Below are 15,198 nucleotides of genomic sequence, written 5' to 3' on the forward strand. Positions count from 1 at the left end.
ATGAAGACATCTGGATCTTGACAGTGGCCATCACTTGGAAAAATACAGGTCTGTGTGTTCCTTCTCTGACCTATGCCCTTTTGCTCAAACTTGCAGTCCACTGGGTGAAGCACATAAGCAACTACATGAACAAACCAACTGTATTCTCCATTTTGACTTTTGGTATTACAAAATGAGAGTCTTCTAAGAGTCCAAATCAGAGATTTTAAAACTTTTCCCTGTCTAATAGCTTTTATAGTATGTAGAGCAGAAACAGGAAATTTATTACCTAAAGAGTGACTTTATAAATGTGTTGTATTTAATATAGTGTTAGAGATAAGTTACAAATAAAGACAAATGTTCACAGATAAGCAAGCTGTGAAAGTAACACATTCACGGCAATGCCAAATGATTAGAAGTAAAGTGGCCTGCACTCATGAACAATATCCATCTGTTCCTTTTGGGTACAGAGATGCGATTCCACCCAAGAGGGAAAACAGCCATCACTACAACAGTCTCCTAACTCTCAGATGTTAAGGCTAACTCCCAACAACTGACCCTAACAACTGTTCAAAAAAGGACACTGCTGAATACCTTCAACAACAGGCAGCATTTTTAGAATTGTTGTGTTGGGTTTGGAGACTTGTGATTTTTGTGGGGGATTGTTATACAACAATATTAACTAACAATCTGCAGTAAAATGTTGCAGTTGTTGGATGTAAAATCATGCAGTGACGTTCACTTTAATGTAAAATCAGAGATGAGTTGGTATATGGATTACACCTTATTGTGTGCTGTGATTCTCAGGGCAGTGGGAGTTATTCCCTAATGCATCTTCATATGTTAAAAGTACTGTTAGTATTTGAAAGTCAAACTATAAGCAATCTGTCTTCTAATGGCTACTGTGCAGTCTTTTGTGATTTCTATATGGGACTGTAACTTCAGCTGATTGAAGCCACTTAGATGATATAGCCATCCCTTAAATTTGAATCCTACTTTAATCGACATTCTGTCCCAAATTATAAGATTTAAAAACTGCTTTTTTTTACATTTTTAGTTAGATTTCACCTCATGAATGATTTAAGTCGATTCCCAATGCCATTACAGAATTTAATTGCCTATGTTTTCTGTTCCAGCGTAGAAGTTCCTGCCAACAGAAATATAATTAGGATAATGGATTTTTTAAAAATAAAATATTTGTACAATGCCTATTTTGTGCCTTTTTTTTTGCATTGCCAGTAAAGTCACATCAATTCATGCGCTCGATACTTGAAAAGCAGTTATTTGTTTAACCATCCCAAGAAGACTTTTTCCCCCCATTGGTAAGATTGTATAACATACATGGCTGAGAAGTGCAGATTGGTTGAATGGGCTGGTTTGTAAGGGATTCTTATACTTCCACAGCTTTCATATTCAGCTTCATAAAGTGTTCCTCTCTGATGCTGGATTTGTAATTTGAAAAGTGTAAATGTCTGGTTGTCAAGTAGATTTTAGAAATGGTATTAAATGGTATACATTGCTCCTTTGAACTTAGTGTGTTAATTCTGATCTGTACACTACTAATGGATTTCTTTCCCTTGGATTTACTTATATTTTAAAAAGTTGCAACTGAATTGTTCATTTGTAATAAGAAAAAACAAATCCCTGTATTCCTGTGCATTTATATTGTAAATCAGACAATCTAAAGTTCCCACCTTTCCAACTGGCTTTTTCTGTGTGTGACTGAGTATGAAATTAGTCCGACCAAAGGTTGAAAAGGGAAACCAGTAATGAACGTATGAATCTGAAACAAAAGCTGTCTCCTTTATATGAGTGAATGTGGACTGACAACAAACAGCATCTTGGTGTGTCTTAATGTCCATGCTACCCATTCCTGCTCGTAGAATGGTGAAAAGGCTCCTGAAAAGCTTCAGAGATGAAAGAAGGCAATATATCTTTTTAAATTATTTCTTAAAAAGCAACATGCAGCAGTGTAATGTGTAATTGTTTCCAATAAATATAGTGGAGACAGAAACCTTGTTTCTCTTTTTGTGCATCCTTGTTACTTTTTTTTAGGAGGTGCTACGTGTGTTATGCTTTATAAGTTTTAATCATATTGATTAAGGATTCAATCAAAGAATAGAGACTCTGCGATGAAAATCAGACTGAATGAACGTCATCTGGGCACAAGAAATCTCAGGAGTGAACTATACCTAGAGCGGAAGAATATCTAACATAATAATGTTAGTCATAGTGGAATTCTTGAAATAATAAGTACCTGGAATGTTTACCTAAGTTCATAGACTTTAATTTCATTTGGCTGACAGTTATGTTTTCTTCAACACCAAATTAATTTTAAAAAAACAGATGGAATGTGCTATCAAAAGAGGGCTTCCATTTATGTAGCATATTTTCAAATCTCTAAGAACTTGCACAGAATAAACTTGAGATCCAGTGACACACTGCATTTTGCACAGAAAGGTTCCACAATTAACAGCAATAGTGGGCAGTTGATCTGTTTTTACATGAAGAAAATATAGTGGTCAGAGACTTGGAAATTTTATTCAATTTCAATTTGTCACCATTCATATGAAATAAACAAATGGGACATGGGTTCAGCATCTCCAATAAAGGTGGGACATTTCATATTTCAGTTGTCCCTCAGTAGAATACCATCGTAGATTATTAACTCAGGTCTGTTCTTGGTCCTACAGATGAGATTCTACCCTGATGCCAAGTTGTGGCATAACACGCCAATCATTTTGTGTATGCTGCCTAAATCCTGAACTGATTCAATGTCATCCAAGTATATAATGCATCAGTACACATGGACCTTTCAGTACCTTGGCAGACTTCAATCCTGTGACACTGAAATTAAAGCAATCCACCCATGGAGTCCGGGTGATTTTACAGACTATGTAGCTCCTATTATGGGGGCATTCCATATGTGTATTATGATGAAAAGAAATCCACCCGACTGACTGTGCTTAAAGTGTCATGGGGAAACACAAGTAGATTGGTAGAGAAGGTAGTGTAGTTTAAAGGTATATCATAACGTTTTGCAACTTTTTTAAAAAAAACATACCAACCATAACATAGGAACAAGAGTAGGCTATTCTGACCATTAAGTCTGCACTGCCATTTGTGACCATTCATCTCCTCAAGAAACTTAATGCACCATCTCCAGTGCTTAAATGTCATTAGTCTCCAAAAATCTATCAATTTCTGTTTTGAACATGCTCAGTGATTGAGTTCTCACCAGAGATTCATCACCCTCTGGGTGAAAAAATTCTTCCTCATCTCGATCTTGAGTAGTGTGTCCCTTATCCTGAAATTATGTCCCCTGGTTCTAGAGTCACCAGACAGGGGAAACATTCTATCTATATTCACCTTATCATGCTCTGTAATAAATTTACGTTTCAATGAGATCAGCTCTCATGTTTTGAAACCCAGTTTACTCAGTCTCTTCTCATAAGGCAATCTGCCATCCCACACATTAATCTCCATTGAACTCCCTCCATGGTAAGTACATCCTTCCTTAGATAAGGAGATAAAAACTGAACATAATATACAGGTGAGTTCTCATCACTATAAAAATTCAGCAAGAAATCTTTACTTCTGTACTCAAAGACCCCTGCTAATTGAGGCCAACATACCATTTTCTTTCATATTTGCTTTCTGCATATGCAGGATTACTTTTAGGGACTCATGAACAAGGACATCCAGATCCCTTTAGTCACCTACACTTCCCAAACTCTCACCATTTAATAATTATGCTACCTTGCAGCTTTTTTCTAGCAGCTGAACAACTTCACATTTATTCACGTTATGTTCCATCTGCAATACTCTCATCTGTTCACTTTGCCTGTCCAAGTCCTCATGAAACCTCCTCACAAATTGCATTCCTACTCCATTTGATGTCATGCAAATTTGCAAATATTATTGTTGGCCTCCACATCCAAATCATTTATATAGATTGTGAACCTAGCACTGACCATTGAAATATTCTATTAACAACATTCTGCCATCCTGAGAATGATCCATTTATTCCTATACTCTCTATTAACTAATTCTCAATCCAAACTAATACTGTAATTTCCCCAATCACATGTACTCCAAATTTATTTACTAAGCATCTGTGTGGGACCTTACTGAAAGCCTTTTCAAAATCCAAAACACCAGATCCACTAGCTCTCTTTACTCTAGGCTACAGGGAACATCCTCAAAAAACTCCAACAAGTTTGTAAAACATGATTTTCCTTTCATAAATCCATATTTACACCTGGAACATTTCCAGAATCTATAGAATTTTGAAAGATAATCATCACTGAATCCATGATCTTGATTGCTACATCCTTCAACACTCTGCAATAAGACTCATAGAGTTATATAGCACAGTAACAGACCCTTCGGTCCAACCAGTCCATGCCATTCATAATGCCAAACTAAACTAGTCCCACCTGCCTGCACTTGACTCATATCTCTCCAAACCTTTCCTATTCATGAACTTATCCAAATGTCTTTTAAACATTGTAACTGTGCCTGCATCCATCACTTTCTCTGGCAGTTAATTCCAAACATGAACCACTCTCTGTGTAAAAAGGTTGCCCCTCATGACCTTTTAAATCTTTCTCCTCCCACCTTAAAAAATGCCCCCTAGTTCTGAACACCCCCGCCCTAGGGAAAAGACTTGTCATTCACCTTTTCTATGTCCCTCATGATTTTGTAAATTTCAACAAGGTCATCCCTCAACCTCCTACGCTCCAATGATAAAAGTCCCAGCCTTTCTAGTCAAACTTCATTCCCAGCAACTTCCTTGTAAATCTCATCTGAACCCTCTCCAGTTTAATAATATCCTTCCCATAACTGGGCAACCAGAGCTGCACACACTACTCCAGAAGAGGACTCATCGACGTCTTGTATAACTCAACATGACGTCCCAACTCCTATACTCAAAGGTCTGAGCAATGAAGGCAAGAATGCTAAATGCTTTCTTAAGCGCCCTGTCTACCTGTGATGCAAATTTCAATGAATTATGTACCTGAACCCCTAGGTCTCTATGTTCTACAACACTACCTAGGACCCGACTATCAATTGTGTAAGTCTTGTCTTAGTTTGTATTACCAAAATGCAATACCTCACATTTATCCAAATTAAACTCCATCTGCCATTCCTCACTCCATTGACCCCATTTATCAAGATCTCTCTGTAATCTTAGATAATCTTTTTCACTGTCCACTATACCACCAGTTTTGGTGTCCCCTAAAACTCACCATGTTTTAAGTACAGCCTCTTTACTAATACTAATTTCTTTTAGCTTTTCAGTCTCACAATTCCCTTGATTGCCGAGAATTTCTGGGAGATTTTCTGTATCTTCTTCCATGAAGACAGACTTAGCACTGCTGCATCACAGCAGCAGGGACCCAGGTTCAATTCCACCCTCGGGTGACTGTGTGCAGTTTGCACGTTCTCCCTGTGTCTTTGTGGGTTTCCTCCAGGTGCTCTGGTTTCCTCCCACAGTGTACGTTAAGTGGATTGGCCATAGTGTCCAGGGATATGCAGGCTAGGTGGATTAACCATTGGAAATGCAGGGTTGCAGAGATAGGGGAGGGGAATAGGTCTGGATGAGATGCTGTTGGGAGGATCGGTGTGACTCAATGGGCTGAATGGCCTGCTTCCACACTGTCGGGATTCTATGAACATAAAGTAACAGATCAGCTTCTGTATCCTTTCCCTGTTCTCCACTATAAATTTTCTTGACTCCACCTGTAAAGGACCTTCATTTATCCTTGCTAATAGGTGTCCCACCTTGTACACATTCCAGGGATTCATTCTTCATAACTTTAGTGCTGAATGTTAACCCAGCCAACAGACATTGCAGTTTCCCATTATTACTGTGTTGCCCACATTACATTAATTTCTAATTTCCTGATTAAGTGTGAAGCACACATGCGAATCATAGTTTAATGTTTGCAAACAATTCCCACTGATGTTAGTTTCCACTTGTTTGTTGGTTCCAGCCAAACTGATTGTGCATCTTGATCCTTCAATCTAAGATCCTCCCTTATTAATATACTGATATCATCCCTAATTAGGAGTGTTAATCCCATCTCCTTTTCCTTTATGCCGATCTCCTAAACACAGACTATCCTTCGATGTTCAGTTCCCAATCTCATTTGCTCTGTAACCACATCTTCGCAATGGAAATTAAATCATGTCCATTAACCTCAATTTCTGTCTTCAAGTAATATTTTTGAGTATTGCACGCATTCAGATAGCATGCATTTAATTCAGCTTTTTTAATATGATTCTCTGTATTGATCCTGTTGGATGCTCGACATTGCTTCATTTGCTTCCAACTTTTTTACTTCTTTATGTTAGTTTCCTTTCCCTTGAATTTTATCTCCATCTTGGCTTCTCATCTTTTTGCTAATCTAATTTAAACCCTGTTCTAGCAAATCTCTCTGAGAATCTGAGTCCTGGTCTTGCCAAGGTGAAACCCAACAATCTTTCTGAAGAAGGGTCTAGGCCCGAAACGTCAGCCTTCCTGCTCCTCTGATGCTGCTTGGCCTGCTGTGTTCATCCAGCTCTACACCTTGTTATCTCGTAATTTTGTAGAGGGCCTATCTGCCCCAGTTCCACAGAAATCATTCACTAGCATATGAGGCTGGGAGAAATCCTGAGACTACTGCTTTGAAGGTCCTATTTTTCAATCTTCTTAGATCTGATATCTGCTTTCGGGACTTTATCCCATCTCCTACCTAAGTCATTTTGTGTGGCATGAGCCATGACTTCTGGCTATTAACCCTCCCCCAGAAGAATATTCTTCAGTTGTTCTATAAAATTGTTGACCTCTGGCACCAATACATCACTCACCAGCTTCTGCACTATCAAATCACTGACCTTTCAGTCCAACCTACCAGCCTGGTCACAGAAACACCTATCTTTCCTCTAAAAATTCTCTCTCTTTACTCTGTTTCTACCTTCACACCTGGCCTGCTGAGTATTTCCAGTATCCTCACTTTTATGCTCCGTAAACCTTTCTCACCAAAGACATTGCACCATTTTACTGGATACATTCCAGCCAAAATTCTCCAAAATACAGCAGGAATACAATTCTCCTGTTTTCTTTTGGCACTAAGAGGATGTAAAGAGAGTGACCTCCAATTGGAAGTGGGGTGGGTTTTGTCATGCAACTTCATTCTTCTCAGCTGGTTACATTTTTGTGCTTGTGTAAAACATCAAATTTTATCGGCAACAAGTTCTGAAACCCATCATGACCTTCCAGGCTCCAACTTCAAGGCATGATATTAACAATACAATTAGGCAGCACTTCATGTTCTGTGACCCAGGAGCATTACTCAATCCCTACCCATCACCTGCTGTCACTGCCTCTCATAATTTGCCAGGGTTTCATACGAAAAACATTTTTTAAAAAAATAGCTACATCACTCAGCAGCTTATGCACCATCAAGTCACTGACCTTTCAGTACAACTAGGAGAACGGGCAGATCAGATGATTTTTCATAGAAGGCCTGCACAGGACAAAGACGCAACCGCAAATGATAGCATTTTGACCCAAGTCCCTTTTTGAGTAAAATCCTACTTGTCTGCCCCACTCATTTTCTGGCAATTGTCAGTGTGGCTACCTCACTTGGACAGGCTTTAATCCTTACACTGTAAGCATTAAATAACAACAAGCAATTCCACATATGACAGAGACTCCTCATGAGCTGATCAACATGGAGAGGCTTCACCCCTAATGCTGTAAGCTTGTATGTAAAGAAACATCTTGTTTATTAAGGAGCCAAGGAACTGAAGAAGTTTGTACTCACAGAAGTTTGGAAGGAGCCTAGAACACCTACAGCAGTCTTATCTGTGTGGTCGGGTTTATGAACGCATCTTTCCCATTTTTGGAAAACGACATTGTGGCAGTGAATATAAAAGGGATGTTAATGCGTATTTATAACATGCTAAAGATTGCAAAACAGGTAAGGTCAGGAGCACCAACTTGCCTGAAAGGTTCCGAGGTCTTAATAATTAATCGTTAACCTCCAGTCAAGAAACTGGATTTGGCGCCTACCCAATTAGATCAGCCAGCTTTCTAAAATCTTTGAGTGGGCCTGGCAAATTCTAACCCTTGCTTCTAACATGATACAACTGGATCACAAACAATTGAGGAAATTTATAAATATAGACACATTTGTACTATATAATTGTGATTAATGTATACTGCTGTTCTACAGGAAATTCATTTTTCTGTAGAGGAAGGTGAACCAAGGTCACTGTTTTCCCCAAGGATGAACATTTTGCAATATACTAAGAAATGTTTTCAAGTAAATAACCTCCAGATATTCTCAGGCTATTACTAAGAGAAAGACTTGCCTTTACATAGCTTCTGTCCTGACTTGAGGACATCCCAAAGAAGCCAATGAATTTTCATTGAAGAAGAATATTGATATATTTAATATTTGCACACTTTACAGCAGTTCTTTGGATACTTAGTTCTTGTAGTTGAAGTTTTATTTATCAGCAAGGATTTTGATATATTTGTTGAATTTTGTATCAATAATTTTAAAAGAAAAACTCGAAGTTCTGGATAATAGCTGAAAATATCATTTGGTTTGATTTATTGTAGTCACATGTACCTAAGTACAGTGAAAAGCTTTGTTTCGTGAGCAGTACAGGAAGATCATAGCAAACAAGGACAAACAGATCATAAGGGTACTTAGATAGAGTGAGGCATACAAGGTTATGGCTGCACAGGAGGTGCTCAAAGCAAGATCAACATTATTTGAAGTTAGTGAGGTCCATTCAGCAGTCTAATAATCGCAGGGAAGAAGCTGTTCTTGAACCTGTTGTCACACATAAATTTACACTTTATAAGTTATTATTACAAAAGATTAAAAGCAGATCATGGTGCTTCTTAGTTCCCGTGGGATTTACTTCTGATTTTTTTCTTTTTTTGAAACTATTTTTCACGGTGAGTGTTTTCTTCAGAGATATTTCCTCAAACACAAACAGGGAAAATCTTCCAGTTTCATTTTAACTGCTCATGATTCTGTCTTTTCAATCCAAATGTGATCTCCCAACCACATTCCTGCATACTAAGTACATCATCATGCTGACTTTAGCTGCTGTCCCTTTCTTGGATCCTGGTAGATTAACCTCGGCTGGGTGTTTCAAGGATACCTTAGACCCTTCCCTCTCAAAATTCCTCATCATGCCAATAGGAATGACATGGGTCTGTACCCAAGTAGAAATGTTGATGAGCTATCCTTGAGACCCCAATTCTCATTTATCTTAGCAATAAATGGATGATTTAAAGCACAATCAATACCTTTTTGAGACTTTGGAGATTTATAGTCTATTTACTGCCATTGTCTCAACTGCTGCATACTTTCTCAAACTTGTATATTCTTCCCTGTAAAACAATCTGGGCATTCCATAATCTTTAATAATCAAATCTCACAGGTTTGCTGTGAGACAGATTTCAAAACAGGCTCAACAAGCTTCAGCCAAAAGTGTCTATTGTAGAGGCCTCCAGTATCACAGATACAGTATTCAGCCAGTTGAATTCACGCCACATGATATCAAAAAATGTCTGGAGATACTGGATACCACAAAGACTACAGGCCCTGATAATATTCTGACAATGGCACCGAGGATATGTGCTCCAAGACTTGCTGCACCCCAAGCCAAGCTTTTCCAGTACCGTTGCAAAACTGACATCTACCCAACAATGTGGAAAATTGCACAGATAACTTCTTGTACACAAAAAGCAAGACATAGCCAACCCAGCCAATTACTACCGCATCAGTCTACTCTAGATCATCAATAAAGTGATGGAAGGTGTCATCAACAGTGCTATCAAATGGTACCTGCTCAGCAATAACCTGCTCACTGTTGCCCAGTTTGGGTTCCATCAGGGCCACTCAACACCTGACCTCATTACAGCCTTGATTCAAACAAGGACAAAAGAGCTGAATTCCAGAATTGAGAATGACAGTGACAGTCTTGACACTACATTTGACTTGGTGTGGCATCAAGGAGCTCTAGCGAACCTGGAATCAATGAGAATTGGGGGTAGGGGGGATTATGGAAACTCTCTACTACTTGGGGATCATACCTAGCATGAAGGAAGATAATTGTGGCTGTTGGAGGTCAGATATGTCAACACCAGGACATTGCTGCAGAAATTTCTCAGGGGAGTGTCTGATTGATTTTCAGTGATTTTCAGCTGCTTCATAAATGACCGTTCTTTCATCACAAGGTCAGAAGTAGGGTTGTTCATTGATGATTGCACAATGAACAGCACCATTTATGACTCATCATATATCATGTCCAAATGTAGCAATACCTTGATATTATTCAGGTATGGACTGACAAGAGGCAAGTAACATTCACCATTTGCAAGTGCCAGGCAATGATGATTACTAACAAGAGAGAAGCCAACTGTTGCCCCTTGCCATTTAATAGTATTAACATCACTAAATTTCACACTATCAACAGCCTGGGCATTAACATTATTCAGAAACTGAACTAGACCATTCACATAAGTACTCTGTCTACAAAAGGAGGTCAGAGGCCTGGAATCTTGTAGGGAGTAACTCACCTCCTGACTCCTCAAAGCCTATCTATAAGGCACAAGTTAGGAATGTGATGGAATACACTCCACTTTCCTGCATCTCTAACAACACTCAAGAAGCTTGACAACATTGAAGAATATGCAACCTGTTTGATTCATACCACATCCACAAATATTCATTCCCTCCACAACTGACACACTGCAGAAATTCACGCGGTCTCCTTAGAAAGCACCTTCTGCATCCAAAATCACTATCATGGGAAGGGAAAAGGCAGCAGATAAATGGAAAAAGGGAACACCACCACCAGCAGGTTCCCCTCCAAGCCATTCACCATCGTGACTTGGAAATATATCACCATTCCTTCAGTAGCAGTGGGTCAAAATCCTGGAAGTGCTTCCCTAACAGCAACGTGGGTCAATCTACAGCACGTGAACTCAGCAGTTCTAGAAGGCAACTCACCACCACCTTCTAAGGGCAATTAGGCTTGCCAGTGACTTTCACATCCTGCAAATTTTCTTTTTAAAAAAGTCAACTAAATATGATTTTCAATAACTTGCCAATACATATTGTTCAGAATAGTTGCTTTCAAGAATGAAACTGTAATCCATCATTTGTAACTTTCTCTGCGGAAGGGCTTCATTACTGGAGAAAGAAAACCATATACTCAGATTGGCAAGACTATTATGACTACGGATGCAGAATGGTAAGTGTTATGCCTAAAGCGTTATACTTACAAATGATCGAAACATTGTTCAAGTGAACAAATTGTGTGCCTTTGTAAGGAATGGGATTCGAATTTGTCAGTTCACTGCAGCAGTCTGCTTTGTACTGCTTTTGTGGTGCAAAGGCAGCGAACTCCACCTAAAATTACTTGCCATTTTTGCTTCCAGTAGAAAGTGTTACTGTTTAGGGCGTTTGGGGTGGGTGAGGGTGGGTGAAGGAAGATGTTGCATACATTAGTGAGATTAGGAGAGCATAAGCCTTGGTAAGAGGTGGCTGTAGTGGGAACCCCGGGATATCCAGGCAACGGGAAAATAGTTCCTTCTCTGCCAAGAGGTAAAATATGACACACAAGATTCTGTTGAAGTGTGGTACATAGGTAATAAGGCAAGTTGCGGAAAATAACATGAGAAAACTGACTACAGCTCTATGAAACTCGCCAACATTGACACTTAGCTGATTTCTGGTCAAATTTAAACCATAGTCTTGTATAGCTAAAACTGTGCACCACTTGACTTTTCCAAGTTGTAAAACTTTCTTGGTATTTCAGTAATACAGCAGTGTCTGACATACATTCCAGTTTATACTTCAAACAGAAAAATTGTGTAGCCTCTTACGTTACTAGTTCGATTAGACCATTGATTGATACAACTGACCATGATCTTTAATATTTTTGATAGCATTTTCCCAGATGCATGTCTCTTATTAATCAGTCATATCTCCATACACTTCCAGAGGAACAAGAGCCATTTTCTCATCAGAACTCATAACCTAGGCACAAATATACAGCATTCTTTTCCAAAATTGCCTTCCCTTAATAGAATTCTTGAATGGTATAAAAATAGACAATGCTGAAAATACTCACTGGGTCAGGCAGCATCTTTGGAGAAAGAAAGAGTTAAAGTTTCAGATCAATGACCTCTCAATAGAATAAGGAAGTGTTAGAAATGTTAGAAACAAACGGGCTTTGAGTGAATCAAAGGCAGGAGAGGGAGAAACAAAATGGAAGTGAATGTTTACAATAAGTAGAAGATAAGGAAACAAATGGATTTGTGATGCAAGACCAATGGAGAGTGGTAATGGGTGCGTAATGAAACAAAATCTACATCCAGAAGAGGAGGGAGTAGCAGAATAATGAAAGTTGACATCCAAAAAGATTGGGAAAGGTTTAAAAGAAGCAACAAAACACAACCGGAAAAACAATAACAAGCAAGGAAATAAACTTTGAGGGTAAATTTGTGAGTAACATCAAGGCAGGCAGGAACAGTTTCTTTACATAGTTAAAAAGGAAGTGAGAAGCCAAAGAGAACATAAAACCTTTAGAGAATGAAACTGAGGAAATAGTAATAGGGAACCATGAAAGAGGAACAGGAGTTGAATAAATACTTTGCATCAAACTTCACAGTGGAAGACACTAATAACATCCCAAAATTATAAAATATTCAAGGGGCAAAAGGAGGTGAGGAAATAATTAGAATAAGTATCACTAGAGAAAAAGTGCCAGAGAAACTAATAGGGTTAAAGACTGATAAATCCCCTAACCTGATGTGAGTAGTATAGTTGCATTTAAGGGGAAGCTAGACAAGCATAATTAGGAGAAGGGAATAAAGGTTATGTTGATGGATTTAGATGATGGAGGAATGGAAGGATGATTGAATGGAGCAGAATTTCAGCATGGGCTGATTGAGCTAAATGGTATCATAGAGTCATAGAGATATACAGCATGGAAACAGACCCTTCAGTCCAACTTGTCCATGCCAACCAAATATCCTAAATAAATCAGTCAGATTTGTCAGAATTTGGCCCATATCCCTCCAGACCCTTCCTATTCATATACTCATCCAGATGCCTTTTCAATGCTGCAATTGTACCAGCCTCCACCACTTCCTCTGGCAGCTCATTCCATACAAGCACCACCCTCTGTGTGAAAATGTTGCCCCTTAGGTCCCTTTTAAATCTTTCCCCTCTCATCATAAACCTACACCCTCTAGTGTTGGACTCTCCCATGGAGAAGACCTTGTCTATTTACCCTATCCATGCCCCTCATGATTTTATAAACCTTTATAAGGTCACCCCTCAGCCTCCGACGGTCAAGGGAAAATAGCGCCAATCTATTCAGCCTCTCCCTATAGCTCAAACCCTCCAAGCCTGGCAACATCCTTGTAAATCTTTTCTGAACCCTTTCAAGTTTCATAACATCCTTCCGATAGAAAGGAGATCAGAATTGCACACAGTAGCCAATGTCCTGTATAGCCACAACATGACCTCCCAACTCCTATATTCAATGGACTGACCAATAAAGGCAAGCATACCAAATACCTTCTCTGCTATCCTATTTACCTGCGACACTACTTTCAAGGAACTATGAACCTGCACTTTCTTTGTTCAGCAACAATCCTCAGGACCTTACCATGAAGTGTATAAGTCCTGCCCTAATTTGCCTTTCCAAAATGCAGCACCTCACATTTATCTAAATTAAACTCCATCTGCCACTTCTTGCCCCGTTGGCCCATCTGATTAAGATCCCTTTGTACTCTGAGTAACCTTCTTCGCTGTCCACTACACCTCCAATTTTGGCGTCATCTGCAAGCTTACTAATGATACACCTATGTTTATATCCAAATCATTTATATAAATGACAAAAAGCAGTGGACCCAGCACCAATCCTTGTGGCACAACGTTGGTCACAGGCCTCCAGTCTGAAAAGCAACCCACCACCACCAACCTCCATCTTCTACATTCTAGCCAGTTCTGTATCCAAATGGCTAATTCTCTCTCTATTCTTCTCTGCTTCTTATATCCTTTGTAAGGGCATATGAACAAAGGAAGCTATAGTTAACTTTTACAGGCTAGGTTCCAGGTGAACTGTCGTGGCTAACTGCAGGCACCACACATTAGGAAATGTGTCGCAATCTTAGAGGCAGTGATAAGAACACAGAATAATAGCACCAGGGGTGAAAGCACTTAATTTTGTGGAGAGCCTGGAGAAGGTTGAATACTTATTAAGGATTTACAGCAATTTCTGCTTTTATTCTTAAGAAACTGTGTTTGTTCTGTTTAAATGAGAGCATGTGCCAAAGTCATTAAGGATTTTGATAGAGTAAACAAGTAGAGGAACTATTTCCATTGGCAGAGGGGTCAGCAAACAAAGTGCATAGAATTTAAATAATTGATTGAAGAACCAAACTTGTAAAGATGATACTTCAAAAAAGATTAGGGGAGTTAGTCTGGTATACTCGTCGATATTTACACCTCAATCACTATTTTTAAAAAATCTAGTCACTGTCACATTGTTGACCACATTTATAAATATGGGTTGAATACAGGCATTAGTCTGAGATGCTGACACAGTCAAAGCAGAAATAGAAGGAAAAATTTTGAAGGTTATGGGCAAAATATAGGAAATGTCACTAATTGGATAGCTCTTCCAAAAGAACTGGCTCAGGCACCTTGGGTCAATGACCTTTTACAGCATATTATTCTATGATTTGAAACTTCTATGAGATTGTATTATTTGAGATTTGCACGTTTAAGTATTTTAATTCACGCAGTGCTCTGAATCTATATGTAAGAATGTTGCGAAAGCTTTCTCACTGTTCATACCAATTTTCCTTTCATAATCTGTGGTATCATAGAGGCTGTTCTCCCACCAATTTTGGGTGGCGCACTGGCTCAGTGGTTAGCACTGCTGCCTCAAAGCACTAGGGATGTGGGTTCAATTCCAGCCTCGGCCAACTGGCTGTGTGGAGTTTGCACAGTCTCCCTCTGTCTGACTGGGTTTCTGCTGAGTGCTTGGGTTTCCACTGGCAGTTTAAAGGTGTGCAGGTTAGGTAGCTTAGCCATGCTAAATTACCCAAAGTGTTCAGGGATGTGTGGATTAGATGCATTAGCTATGGGAAATGCAGGGGTAGGGGATGGGAGTGGGTGGGGT

This window comes from Rhincodon typus, chromosome 18, assembly GCF_021869965.1.
Source record: "Rhincodon typus isolate 14 chromosome 18, sRhiTyp1.1, whole genome shotgun sequence".
Lineage (NCBI taxonomy): Eukaryota > Metazoa > Chordata > Chondrichthyes > Orectolobiformes > Rhincodontidae > Rhincodon > Rhincodon typus.